At 36.0% G+C, this 9482-nt stretch overlaps 1 protein-coding gene across 1 annotated transcript in view; it reads right to left on the bottom strand.

Moving 5' to 3' along the window:
* Window positions 1–1364: 1364 nt before the first annotated feature.
* The window catches only part of WDR89 (WD repeat domain 89), a 39374-nt gene continuing 31256 nt past the window's right edge, over window positions 1365–9482 (bottom strand). Inside the window, exon 3 of the mRNA XM_012777666.3 lies at window positions 1365–7903. The gene's annotated coding sequence lies outside the window, so the exon portion shown is untranslated. The remainder of the gene's footprint in view (window positions 7904–9482) is intronic.

Raw genomic sequence — 9482 nt, 5'->3', positions numbered from 1 at the left:
ATTTTTGTTCTTTTTCTCCTTTCCTGCCTTTAAAAAAAAATTAACCAAGTTTTGTTTATTATTCCATTTCCCCCCTCTATTAACTTGTTATACATTCTTTTAGTGGTTAAACTAGAAGTTACAACATGCATCCTTCACTTATTACAATCTAAAACAAATTATTACTTTTACAACTTCCTAACAATCCTAGAACTTTAAAATTCCTTAATTCCATTTATTTCCTCCCTGCCTTTTTCATTGCTCTCATGCACCTTAATTGTACCTATATTTTTAATTCCATAAGACCTTACTAGTACTGCTTTGTACAGTCAATATTAAATTATACTTACCTGCATACTGACCATTTAGGGAGGTTCTTTTTTTTTTTTTTTTTTTGAGACAGAGTCTCGGTTTGTTGCCCAGGCTAGAGTGAGTGCCGTGGCATCAGCCTAGCTCACAGCAACCTCAAACTCCTGGGCTCGAGTGATCCTTCTGCCTCAGCCTCCCGGGTAGCTGGGACTACAGGCATGCGCCACCATGCCCGGCTAATTTTTTTTTATATATATATCAGTTGGCCAATTAATTTCTTTCTATTTATAGTAGAGACGGGGTCTCGCTCTTGCTCAGGCTGGTTTTGAACTCCTGACCTTGAGCAATCCGCCCGCCTCGGCCTCCCAAGAGCTAGGATTACAGGCGTGAGCCACAGCGCCTGGCCTAGGGAGGTTCTTTATTATTCCTAGGTTTCTGTCTGGAATCATTTTTCTTCTACCTGAAGAACCCCCCTTTTGTAATTCTCTCAATGCAGGGCTGAAGATTATTCTTTCCATTTTTGTCTAAAAATATCTTTATTTGAATTTTAATAATTTGGGGGGGTTTTACAGAATTCTAGGTTGGTTGGGGTTCCTTTTTTTTTTTTTTTTTTTTGCATTTTAAAGACTTTTCCCTGTATCTTCTGGCTTCTATCTTTTTCTGTTGAGAAATCAGTTGTTAGTCTAATTATTGTTGCTGCAAATGTACTATGTCTTTTCCCCTCTAGTTGCTCCTAAGATTTTTTTTTTCCATCTTTGGATTTCAGCAGTTTAACTGATAATGAACCTTCATGTGCTTTTCTGTGTACTTATCTTGTTTAGGGATACTGAACTCCCTGAAACTACATCTTCATAGGCCTAATTTTTTATTCCATGTCAGATATTGTGTGTATGCACGTACATGCACATGCCCCAGATGAAATTATCTTTCACCAGAGATAATTCATCCCTTCATGAAGGATTTTTATTTTTTTATTTTATTTTATTTTTGAGACAGAGTCTCGCTTTGTTGCCCAGGCTAGAGTGAGTGCCATGGCGTCAGCCTCGCTCACAACAACCTCAAACTCCTGGGCTCAAGCAATCCTGCTGCCTCAGCCTCCCAAGTAGCTGGGACTACAGGCATGCGCCACCATGCCTGGCTATTTTTTTCTATATATATTAGTTGGCCAATTAATTTCTTTCTATTTATAGAAGAGATGGGGTCTCGCTCTTGCTCAGGCTGGTTTCAAACTCCTGACCTGGAGCAATCCGGCCTCATGAAGGATTTTTAAAATTTATTTCTTATTTTTCAGAGATGAGATCTTGCTTTGTTGCCCAGACTGGAGGGCAGTGACTATCTACAAATGTGATCATAGCATACTACGGCCTCTAACTCCTCGTCTCAAGGGATTCTCCCACCTCAGCTTCCTGAGTAGCTGGGACTAGAGGTGCAAACCACCTTGCTGGACCCTTCATGAAGAATTTTAATACAGGAAATTAGAGACTTACATAATCATTGTAATTCCTAGATTATCAAATGTTAGACCTATAGCACTGAAGTTCTTAAGATCTTCTCCTGAATTTGTGAATATGACTTCTGTGAAATCATAATCTGTAGCAACATAAAAATGATTCCCTAGAAGCTCAACTAGAAGCTGTTTTAAAATTCATATATGCCTATTCATCTGCCTGTACCATTTTTTTTTTTGCCCTCCTGGACCCCTCACCCCCCTCTGCCCAAGTACCTATCTTTATATAATAATGGCCTTCTTTTCCCACCTTTCGAAACTGATATGAATGTCCCTTATTAGCAGATTTGCCAGACTGAACTGGATAGGAAAATGGATTTTGAGAAACGTGGTTGCTAAGATGATCTGAAATGCAGAGAAACCCTTAAAATGAAGTGTTTGTGATGCCAAGTTGACAACAAACAATCCAGCACAAGAAAAGCATTTGATCCAATGTCAGATTTAGGGTTATAAATTTTTCTTCAGCATTTTCATCACAGAACACATCTCAAATGAAATTAGCATTAAAAAACCAAACTACAACCTGATTGATCTGTTAGTGTAATTCAACTAGGATACTGAACTCTAAAATAAAAATGTGTTATTTGGAATTATTTTTTATGCAACTTTCTCTTGAAATATTTGCCTTTGGTTGCACATTCTTTGTAATCCAGTTGGTAAAGAGGTGGCTGAAAGCAATCTTTCTGCCTCAGCCTCCCTAGTAGCTGGGACTACAGATGTGTGCCACAGTGCTAGGCTAATTTCTTTTTTTTTTTCTTCTTTTCTTTTTTTTTTTTTGTAGAAATGGGGGGGTGTCGCTATTGCCCAAGCTAGTCTCAAACTCCTGGTCTTAAGTGATCCTCCTGCCTCAGCCTCCCAAAGTGCTGGGATTACAGGTGTGAGCCACTGTACCCAGCCATATTTCTTATTTAATATTTAATCTATTCTGTTTTTATACGAACAAATGGGCTAGTACTATAATGGTAAAATAACAGTGGACCAAATAACACTTATCCAGTTAATTTCAACAACTTTCAAGGAAATTCACTTAATAGAATTGGATGAATATGTTACTGTTTTAGAGCAATGGCTGAACTTCCAGTATTTTAAAGGAAGATAGTATTTTCCAATGATCAGATCTTCAAAGATGAGAACATATTAATAATATAGACTCATAAAGTAATATTAGGGAAGAAAAAAGAGGCAGATTTTAAGTAAACAGAAATAGCAGCAGATATAAAAACAGTATCAAATGTCACTGTCCAATAGAATATGCAATCTAATAATTATCACAGGTTAAGATGATGTTATCTACATCCAAGTTACCTTTAAGTTTTGCTATTTTGTAGTCCTTGCTTTCAGCTTCTGAGCTTTATCACTTAAAGAAGAAGGGAGAAGGGATCTTCACGTGTGTATACAGAAATACAGGTTTACAAATTAGGCAGGGACATGAGTTTAAGGGGACATTTGAGACCAGCTGGGGAAAGAGTTTGATAGCCCAGTGTGGAAACACAACTGTGATGGTATTTGGACTAATGCAGTGTTGAAGGTGAGTCAGAAGAGGTTCAGATCCTCTTCTAACTCTCATGAAAACTTTTTAATCAATTAGCATCAATAGTCTCTTTAGTGCTGAACACCAAAAGCAGAGCTAAGTTATATGTATACTTGGCTGGCAGGCTTAAGAAAAAGGGGAAGGCAAGAAAAGCTTATAGAAAACAAGATAAAGAAAATGACAAAGGAGAGAAAAAGAATGATGCTTCTGACAATCCTAGATATTATGGCACTTTACCATCTAGATTTCACACAGCATTTTTTTAATCTTTATGATGCATCCTATGTTGTATTTAAATGTGCTTACATGTCTATCTCATAAGCTGTAATCTCTTACAGGATAGGAGCTGTACCCTGCTCATCTTGGTATCCCAAATATCTCACCTTTGTTTATCTGATTCAATGTTCCAATGAAAGAGATTTTCAAGTAACACATACACATGATTCAAATGCCAAGTAGTACTTGTAGAAGATACTGTTGACCATCTATTCAACTATTCATCAACTTCCTCCTTTTTGTACCTTCCTCTGAACCACTGTGTGTTGGGGAGAATATGCTATCACCAGCCACATAGGCAGTGAATCATGATTGGGCCAATCCGGAGGTGGTCACATTCCTCTGGCTAGTGACTGTTGTAGGCATGGACACATAATGAAATTCTAGCTAATGACATTTGCTGTGAGGCTTCTCAGAAAGTGTCTCTGTGTGATCATTAATAAAAAGAATCACAGGTAAAAAAAAAAAAAAAAAAACAGAACTTCATCCACTGGATGTTGTTGAATGTGGATGTTATCACTGGCACTGTTATAATCATCTTAGGAATTTGGAGATAACTACCGGACAAGCCGAAGATTGGCAGAGCAGAAAAATGGAAAGAATTTGGATTCTTGCTCACAACCAACTCTGGAAATGCCCCACTTCTGAATTTATGTGGGGTAATATGTTCCTTATTTGCTTAATTTGAGTTGGGCTGTCTTTTATTTGCACCCCAAAGTATCCTAACTGGTATTCTACCACAAGGTATATTATACAACAAAAACCAAACAAGAATGGAAGTTACTTATCCCTTCTGTCCCACCTTTCTCTTCCACAGAAGAAACCATTTTCAACTCTCAGCTGTTTTGGCAGGTGATTTATGCATATGCTTCTAAATAATATGCTTACACTGATGTTTTCTTGATTTATCTATAGAAAGATACTGACTTTCTACTATGGAAAAGGAAAATTAAGCATTTGCACACCCTTTCCACTTTCCTGCCCCTATGCTTCCAATATAGTTTTACAACTTTGATTAAATCAATATTATGACTACCTATTATTCACCAGTTGGTGCCTAGTACACTACTAGTATACTATGATTGCATTTCATTTTTCACCCCTGCGAGTTAAAAATTGTCCCTTACCCCTTTCATTTGCATGTTTTCTTGTGGGCCTATTATTAGCTTCCAAACTCTCCAACATACTTGTAACATCCTTTCAAAGTGATTTTTTTCTTTTTAAATTTCTTCCCTTCTCTTTTATTTCTATACCCACTCCCATTCTTCTTTCACCATACCAGGTAACCATTCTATGGTGTTAATAATACATAAAATTCTGTATGTTCTTGCAAAGTGAACTGTTAGCTTTAATATTTTTAATTACTATAAATGGTTTCCCCACACATACCTTGTTTCTTACTGTTTTCTCTGGGTACTAGTTTTATCATTAACCCATATAGCTAAGTATAAATCTAGTCTGTGGCTTGTAACTGTTGTTACCTCATTGTGTACAAACACCACATTTTTACCTAGCCTGTCTCCCAAGGATAGATACCCAGGATGTCTCCAACCCCATGACATCAAAAATAATGCCCAATAATGGACTTGTATGAAAATGTCTGAGGGATTACATCAAGCAGTGCAAGCGTTAGGGGCACATGAACTCCTAATCAGAGGGTACATGAACACTGAAGTGTATTTTTGCTCTTTAGAATAGCTGCATCAGTCTACACTCTCATCAGCAGTACATGAGGGTTCCTATTAATACATGCCCACATGCCTCCAACATTTGGCATCATTCAATTTTCTAGTTTTTAAAATTCTAAATAGTATTAAGTGATTATTTTAAGTTTTCATTTCTTCAATTACTAGGGAGTCTGACCATCTTTTCAGTTTCTTCTGAAATTTGTCTTGTCATATTCTTTGTTCATTTTTCCATTGGCATTGCTTTTTCTTATTAATTTGAGGGAGTTTCTTCTATATTCTACATTTAGTCACTTTTTGGTCTTAGATATTTCAAATTTCTTTTCTACTGTTTTCTGCCATTCTGTCATTTATTAACTTTGTCCTCAGATTTTTTGTAAGCAGAAATGCTTAATTTTTACATAATCAAATTTCTATTGTTTCTGCCTTATATGTCATACCTTTTAAGAAATCATTTTCCACCTCTAGGTCATAGATATTTTCCAGCACTTTCTTCTGTTAAATTTATAATTTTAACGTTTTATCATTTAAGTCTTAATATATCTGAAGCACATCAGTAGGGATCTAGTTTCATTCCAGTGAGCCAGTATCCTCAAAACCATCTAATAAAAACTCTCCCTTTTTCACTGTGTCATCTTTATAAATATTACATTGCCACATACCCATGGTCTGTCTCTGAACACTCTATTCATTTGCATTGTTCTTAGGCCATAGTACAGTTTTTCCTACTATTTTATTTACTACTATTTTAGTATCTGGTAGGAAAAATCCTCCCTCTTTTCTAAGTTTACTTGGTTATTTGTAGACCTTATTCTTCCATAAAAATTTTAGTCTGAATTCCTTTTGTCAACCTTTTACTTTTTAATCTATCCGTTTGATTCATGTTTTATTTGAATCTAAAATTCTATGTGAAAGTCTCTTTTAATTGGTAAGCTAAATCCACTTAAACTATTTTCCACATAGTCAAATGCAGTTCATTTTCTTCCTGTACATCTCCCTCCTGCTTTCTTCTGTCCTGCTCCAATCTGGATATTATACTCTGTGGTTATGCTACAAAGCTGTGATCTTGCTACAATGCTGAGTTGGTGCCCTCATTTCTGGTATTTATCTTCTTTGATTTACCTTCTTAATTTTTGTGGAGTATATCCTCCTTTGAAAAGAGTGGTATGGAGAGTAAAGTTTGAGATCCTGTATGTCTGCAAATGTTTTTAACTTCACACACGAAGACAGTTTGGTCAAAGAATTATAGATTGAAAAAGCAAATATGTCCTAAAATCCAAATCTATTTATCTCCTGGATTTAGCCATTGAGAGTTTTGTTAGCAATGGACATTTTGTTGGCTAAATTAGTTTGGTTCCTGAGTTTCAGAAAGCAACTGGGCTCTGGGAGGCCAAGGCAGGCAGATTGCTCAAGGTCAGGAGTTCAAAACTAGCCTGAGCAAGACCCCGTCTCTACTAAAAATAAATTAATTGGCCAACTAAAAATATATATAGAAAAAATTAGCCGGGCATGGTGGCGCATGCCTGTAGTCCCAGCTACTCAGGAGGCTGAGGTAGGAGGATTGCTTGAACCCAGGAGATTGAGGTTGCTGTGAGCTAACCTGATGCCATGGCACTCTAGCCTGGGCAACAAAGTGAAACTCTGTCTCAAAAAAAAGAAGAAAAAAAAAGAAAGAAAGAGAGCGAGCGAGCAAGCAAGCAAGTGGGAAATGTTCATTTGACAACGGATAGCTCAAAAAATTTATCATCTATTTGCTTCATGAGTTTGAAGAGTGTAAATTCAAATAGGCAGGAATTTGCTCTCAGACCTTTGAAGGCATGATCCATCTTTTTTCAACCAGATTTGCTACTGAGAAGTCTAATACAAATGTAATTGTATTCTTACATGATTGGTTTTGGGGGTTTTTTTGCCCCAAAACTTTTAAGACTTTTTTTTTTCTTTTTGAGACAGAGTCTCCAACTGTTGCCCTGGGTAGACTACAGTGATGTCATCGTAACTCACTGCAATCTTAAACTCCTGAGCTTAAGTGATCCTCCTGCCTCAGCCTCTTGAGTAGCTGGGACTACAATCCCACTCCACCATGGGCAGCTAATTTTTCTATTTTCTGTAGAGACAGGGTCTTGCTCTTGCTTGAGTTGGTCTGGAACTCCTGAGCTCAAGTGATCCTCCTGCCTTGGTCGCCCAGAGTGCTAGGATTACAGGCATGAGCCACCCTGTCCAGCCTATTTTTTTAGAAAATATTGTTTTGATAACTACTATTTCATTTCTGATTGCTTTACGAATACGATTTCTCCAAAAATTTTTAACCAGTTTTCCCACCTACAACATAGCATTGTCTCAAATCTTAAAGATCTTGAAAAACATGATTTTTAATGTTTTATATAGTGCTCCTTGATCAAAAGATCAAAATGTACCAAAGATGTTAAGCAGCACAAGGCATCATCAGATCTGTTTTCAATGGTAACCCAGAAGTAGTGAGCAGGATGAGTTGAAAGAGATTACAGATTGAGTATGTATTCTAGGTGAAAAATAATGAAAATCTTACCTAAGGCAATAATGGTGAGGTAAAGGCAAAAGGACAGCTGATAGATTCTAGGAGGCAGAATGGCATAGGACCTAGTGAGTAATTAGATAGGAGAAAAGGGAAGAGAAATCTAGAATTATTCTCAGATTTATGGTTTGGACAACAGCAAGAATAGTTGAATTTCTCCAAATAAGAATTATTAATATATATTTTGTTTCCATTTGATAGAGTGCTTGGGAAAAAAGAGAATTATATATTTTGAATATGTTAAACAGTGACTTACCTATTGTATAGTATGAGGTAAATTAAGCTAGATTATAGCCTAAATGTAAGCTGCATTGTTGTACAGAAAAATAAATTTCCCCCAGTGTCACAACCTTAAGGATAAGTCATTATTAACATTTAAAGAGAAGTATTGAAGGTTCTTAAGCAACGTTTTTGATGACAATATTTCTAATATCTATAAAAAGATACTTTTATCTTTAGTTAGGATATCAAACCTTTAGAGAGAGACCAACTTCTTTTATTAATTCTTTTTTTTTTTTTTTTTTTTTTGAGACAGAGTCTCACTTTGTTGCCCAGGCTAGAGTGAGTGCCGTGGCGTCAGCCTGGCTCACAGCAACCTCAATCTCCGGGGCTCAGCGATCCTACTGCCTCAGCCTCCCGAGTAGCTGGGACTACAGGCATGCGCCACCATGCCCAGCTAATTTTTTGTATATATATTTTTAGTTGGTCAATTAATTTATTTCTATTTTTGGTAGAGACGGGGTCTCGCTTAGGCTGGTTTCGAACTCCTGACCTTGAGCAATCCGCCCACCTCGGCCTCCCAAAGTGCTAGGATTACAGGTGTGAGCTACCACGCCCGGCCTTAATTCTTTACAGAAATATTTTTTAATAGAAGAATGAAAATTAGGAGTAAACAAAATTTCAAGTTTAAATTTATGGATGAAACACTATGGAAGAAAATTTTATCACAAATGATTAAAAGAATATTTTGAAATAAAAATAATCTTGCTGTTATATTTTTTCATTTCAAAGTAAAATACTCAAAGTATTAATACGAATTTGGCAAAATAATTTCCTTTTCATCAGCAGAACACTTGCTTACTCTTTACCCAATGATATTAAAGTATAGATGCAAATATTTACTAAATTTATTTTTCTCATTTTAGACAGTTGTCTATCACTTTATTTCTTTAAAAGTTTAATTCTATTTACACTCACTAGAATATTTACATTTAAATATTCCAACATAAAATTAGGAGTATCAAGCAAGTAAAAGCTCCTCAAACGAAGAATATAGTCTGATTTGGTTTTATAGACAAAGAAGATAACTTGAATGTAAAAAACTGACTTAAACAATGCAGTCAGCTACCTGTCTGATTAAGTTTTAGCAGCTATATACTTCTACAAAGTCCTTATCAGAGTTATTTCTTTGAACTCAACATTTACTCACTCAACAGATGGGTTTTCAAAATGAGGAATGTAATTTTACTTTCAATTCACCAATTTTATACTCAACTAGTAGCTTTAACACTTTTTAGAATACATGAAGACATGAATTAAACCATTCTCAACATTTTTTCCAGGACTGTTTGCTAAGTGGCTTATTTTTACATAAAGCTTTCAACATGGCTACCACAGGTACTAAACAAAAATAATTACTTGAAA

The sequence above is a fragment of the Microcebus murinus genome, chromosome 6, assembly GCF_040939455.1.
Source record: "Microcebus murinus isolate Inina chromosome 6, M.murinus_Inina_mat1.0, whole genome shotgun sequence".
NCBI classification, from domain to species: domain Eukaryota; kingdom Metazoa; phylum Chordata; class Mammalia; order Primates; family Cheirogaleidae; genus Microcebus; species Microcebus murinus.
Note: the sequence above shows the minus strand (reverse complement) of the source record. Positions and strands in the feature narration are given on the sequence as shown.